At 33.2% G+C, this 5,668-nt stretch overlaps 1 protein-coding gene across 1 annotated transcript in view; it reads left to right on the forward strand.

Annotated features, from left to right (window-relative positions):
- Brca2 (breast cancer 2, early onset) overlaps nucleotides 1–5,668 on the forward strand; it is a 76,401-nt gene that overhangs the window by 18,235 nt on the left and 52,498 nt on the right.

Raw genomic sequence — 5,668 nt, forward strand, 5'->3', positions numbered from 1 at the left:
AAAAAAAAAAAAAAAAGATAGTTTTGAGTTAATTTGGTCTTCATTTTACTTTAATAACATTGATGCATTTTATTTTCTCAAAGATTCTTCAGAAACTATAGGGCTAGTTAAAGCAACTGTTTTTAACAGTTTGCTTCTTTTATTTCCTGGCAAAAACTTTATAACTTGTTCAGGTATCAAATATGTAGTCACCAATAAGCAGTAAAAACATGAATAAGTACTTAAAGCCCTGGAGACTGATATCCTCGAATATATCCTAGGAACATAGGAATGCTGAAAAATACAAAATTGGATATGATAGTGAGATTTCTAAAGCTATTGGCAATTCTGTCTGTGCTTTATTGTCTTAGAAATAGATAGATTCAATAAGAATGGAATCATTGTGTGTTGCTATCTGTAACTAACATCCTCTGATTTTAACTTACTGATTCAGCCAGTATTTGCAGAATGACCATAGCATGATGGATTGTTGTAGTTGCCAGTAATAGAGTGATGAGATATAGCCTCACAGAAACTCAAACTAATAGGAAAAATGGGAATAATGTATGATACATGGAAGGGACAGGTACTTACTCTCACCTTAGTGGTTACAGTTTCCTGGATGAGGTCAGATCTGATACTTTGGATGGTTTTCAGTTCATATTTTTTCCCCTGATCATATCATCCATGTGATACCATGGTACAGTATGAAACTTAATAGTAGGATATATCATTTTCTACTTGGTATTCTGCATGAATACTTACTAAATCATGAACTCTTGGAAGCAGAAGCCCAGAGAGCCTTGAGCATTCCCGGCTTAATTTGGATATATATAATGGGGGAAAAATCTCTTGAGACATCCCTCTTTTGGAAGAATCAATTCCCCCATATATTCACCTTCTAAGTATAGCTGAGACATTTTGTTTTTAAGTACTTTTTAAAAAATGACAACTCAAAATTCAAAGTATGTGTGTGTATACATACTGAATTGTATGTATTCTTTCAGGAAAGGATATTGCCAATAATGAACATAAAAATTGCCACACTAAAGTGGAACACATAATTGATGTTACCAGTCCATCTCTTAATTCCTGTCTCACTGAAAGGTATGGTGCAGCTTTTATTTTAGTTTTTTTATTTATTGTTAGTACAAAAGTGATATGCAGAGGGGTTACAGTTACATGAGTCAATTAAAGAGTGCATTTTTGGAAGGACAATGTCACCCCTTCTCTTATACCAACTTGTATATTATAGTTTTTAAGTAAAACATTTGCCAACATATTTGTTTCATAGAAATGAATCTAATTTTCATCTGAATTATTTTGGCTGAGTGCCTGATGGAAGATCTTCTATGTTTAAGTTGTCTTTTCAGTTGATTGCTTTAGTTCAATATTGTATATTTATTTTATGATGCTGGATGATACAGTGTCTCATGCTTGCTCTAACACATACGCACACACACACACACACATCTGAAGGAAAAAAATGTCTCATGCTTGCTCTAACACACACACACACACATCTGAAGGAAAAAAATATTTGCTCAGCACCAGTAGCTCACATCTATAATCCTAGTTTCTTAGGAAGCTGAGAAGAGGTTCAGAGCCATCCTATCAAAAATTAATTAATAAAAAGCTAGAAATGAACATGTAGCTCAGTTGGTGGGAGCAGAAAGCTAACTGAGAGCCTCAGATCTGGAGTTTGAGCCCCAGTAGTGTTATCAAAGAAAAAAACAAACATTTACTTAGTTTTCCTTGTAATATTCAATCATCTGTCTTTTCTCATATTTACTAGACAAGCACTCTACTTAACATCCCATAGTAGCGCTTTTGCTTTTCGGATATTTTTAAGATAGTGTCTCACTTTCTGGCTAAGTGCACATCTAATCCAAGAATATCCTATTTTTTCGCTTCTATCATAGCTGGGATGACAGACCACTACACCCAACTATTATTTCAGAAAATCTAACTTTTTTCCCTGAGGTCTAGTCTCTACCTACAATCCTCAGGATCTCAGTTCTCAAATAGTTAAGGTTATAGGTGTGAGCACCAGTGCCCAGTTTACTTGGTGACTTCCTAAGTAACAAAAATATTCATGATAAACAGCAGTAAGTACTTAAATATTAGTTTAACAGTAATGATTTGTATACTTTGAATCTTTTGATGGAACATGATATATTTTAGATTCACTTTCATAATTTAAAAAAAATCTACCTACACATACTGCTTTCAATCAGTGTTTTTTTTGTTTTGTCAGTTGTGGGTCTTGCACTGTGGGCCTGGGCACTGTCCCTCAGCTCTTCAGCTCAAGGCTAGCGCACTACCACTTGAGCCATAACACCACTTCCAGTTTTTTGGTGGTTGATTGGAGATAAGAGTCTCACGGACTTTCTTGCCCTAGCTGGCTTTGAACCATGATCCTCAGATCTCGGCCTCCTGAGTAGCAAGGATTACAGGTGTGAGCCACCGGTGCCCCACTGTCAATCAGTGTTTTAAACAACATGATGGCTTACTTTCTTCATGAGATATTTCCTTTTAAAAAAAAATTAGCATTAAAAAAAAAGTGAGGGCTGGAGGCTGTCAGATCTCAGAATGCCTGCCTAGCAAGTGTGAGGTACTTTGTACTTAAAAAAAAAAGACAGATTAAAAAATATATATGAAAGTGCCATAATTCCAGCATTTTATATGAGTAAGTATCTTTGGGAAAGAATAAGGTTAGCATTTTGTCTCTTTTACTATTATTCTTTTAATCCGAGGAATTTCATTTTGTTTAGTCCTCTTGCTCTACGATGTACACTTGTCACACCACAGAGAGAAAAGTCAGGTATGTTTAAAACCAAAACTTCATTTTTAGTATCATAGAAATATCAATAAAATGAAATTAATAATTTTCTTTTTTTCCACCCCTAGTGGTATGTGGGAGTTTACTTTATACACCAAAGCTTGTGAAGGTAAATATTTTTCTTGCATTATTTATAATGCACCAATTGAGATTTTGTTTTGTTATTGAGACAGTCTTGCTTCATAGCCTAGGCCGGCCTGAAACTCCCTCAATCCTCTAGTTTGTGCTAGGATTCCAGGTATGCACCAAAGCGCTCAATTGAGAATTTGGTAATGAGATAATATCTTTATCTAATGAGATAATAGTTTTACTCTGAGATTTGGAGGTTTGTACCTAGCATATTATATCTCATATGCATTTAGCAAATGATGAATAAAGTATAATCACTTCCGGCCCACCCCTGTAATCCTAGCTACTCAGGAGACTGAGATCTGAAGATTGTTTCTGGAAGCCAGCAGGGACATAAAAGTCCTTGGGACTCTTATCTCCAGTTAACAAAATTTCAAAAGTGGAGCTCTGGCTCAAGTGTTACTGTGCTAGCTTTGAGCACATAAGCCAAGCAAGAACACAAGATTCTGAGTTCAAGCCCCGGAACCAAAAAAAATAATAATAAAACTTTTTTGTTGTTGTTGATGATGATGTTTTGTTTTGTTTTGTTGTTTGTTTGTTTTTTTTTTTTTGCCAGTCCTGGGGCTTGAGCTCAGGGTCTGGGCACTGTCCCTGAGCTTCTTTGTGCTCAAGGCTAACACTCTACCACTTGAACCACAGCACCACTTCCAGCTTTTTTTATTGATGTGGTATTGAGGAATCAAACCTAGGACTTCATGCATACTAGGCGAGCATTCTACCATTAAGTGAAACAATGTTTTAAATTATCGTATTTCTATGAAATAAATGAACTGCTGTCTGTCTTTCTAGGATAAGAAGCCAAAACACATTTCTGAAAGTCTAGGAGTTGAAGTAGATCCTGATATGTCTTGGTCAAGTTCTTTAGCTACACCACCAACCCTTAGTTCTACTGTGCTCATAGGTAATAATAGCAAATGTGCATTGTATAAGAAAGAGTACACAAGGCTGACAAATTGTCATATCTAATGCTTACACTGAGAGGAAAATATGAAAAAAATTAGATAAAACTGTCTTGATGAATTTTTGATAGTTTATAATTTCATTCTATTTCATGTGAAATGGTATTAATCATATATATATTAAGTGGTGTTCTATAGAAGTAAAATATTCAGGGACTGGGAAGGTGGCTCAGTGGTAGAGTGCTTGCCTTGCATGCATGAAGCCCTGGGTTCGATTCCTCAGCACCACATAAGCAGAAAAAGTCGGAAGTGGTGCTATAGCTCAAGTGGTGAGCACTAGCCTTAAGCTGAAGAGCTGAGGGATAGCGCCCAGGCCCAGAGTTCATGCCCATGACTGACAAAAAAAAAAAGAAGTAAAATATTCAACATTGTCCTTGATCTGTAATAATGCATACTCGTTTACTTCCATATCTAAGCATTTAAGAACTAAAACTTTATGTAATTTTTATTTTCTTTTATAAATAATTTTGATACTTTAAATATTAAAAAATTTCAATAAGCTTTGCTCTCTTCACTTAAAAATCTACCCTATTGATCTATATTGCCAGTAGTACTGAATTGATAACTTAAATTTCACAATTATTTACACATCTATATGTCATCTGAAATGTTAATTTTACTCATTTTTTGTACTTGATTAAACTCTATGCAGACTCACCATAGTTTCTTAGCACATAGGTGGCATTAAACAACTCTATGCAAGTGAATCTACTTTAAATTTCATTGCCAAGTTTTAGACATTTAGAATATCAAACGAGTCAGTTAATAAATATTTCATTAACTTAGAAGGATCTAAAAATATTTCCTCCTATAAATAAGGTAAAATTTCTGAGCACTTGCAATTTGACAAATCAGGACTTAATATTTGAAAGATTGATTGTTGTTTTATAATTTTATAAAATTAAACATGCATATGTTTTTTTAATATCTGTAAATGTGATTAGAGCATGAGCTAGTATTTGGAAGTTTATTGAAATAAACACTGCATAGTTTATAGGCAAGGCATGAAAAATTGGATAATGAGAAAAACAGTATTTACTAACTCTGTTATTTCACTCAGAAGATTCTGAGCTAGATCATTGCTTATCAAACTGTAGAGCATGGAACTAATAGTTATGAAATTTATCACATACCTACTTTTGTTTCTAAAGTGAAATAAAAAGAAAAAATATATCACATAGTTAGGTTTACCATATTTCTCTGTAGTTATTCTAGTTTTTAGTATATAATTTCATGAATTATACTCAAAAATTATTCATAGTTTATCTGAAATTCATATTAAATATCTGAGATTCAAATCCAATATTTTGTACTTTATCCAGCTTTTCTACATATAGTATAACTTACAAAACTTTTAGTTGTATGTGTATACATATGCAGTATATATCTCTGTATATGAGCATATGTATCTTTATATGTATGTATATATACACAGTAATATATTATGCTATATAATATGCATATGTATATATGTGTACATGTTTATATATGTGTATGTATATATATATACATGTTTTTCTTATTTTTTTACATTACTGTGGGTTGTACTCAGAGCATGAGTTTTCACTTAAACCAGGATTTTAACATAATAACATTCCATTTGATTTCTTTTTAGATGGAAGTAATTTAACTTTTGTTATTTATAGCAATAATAAAGGTGAAAAGTATTTTTTTTAATTTTATTTTATTTGTGAACATACTGTACAGAGGGGTTACAATTACATGGGCAGGATAATGCGTACATTTCTTACCAAGCATT

The sequence above is a fragment of the Dipodomys ordii genome, unplaced genomic scaffold (assembly GCF_000151885.1).
Source record: "Dipodomys ordii isolate 6190 unplaced genomic scaffold, Dord_2.0 Scaffold102, whole genome shotgun sequence".
Taxonomy (NCBI): Eukaryota; Metazoa; Chordata; class Mammalia; order Rodentia; family Heteromyidae; genus Dipodomys; species Dipodomys ordii.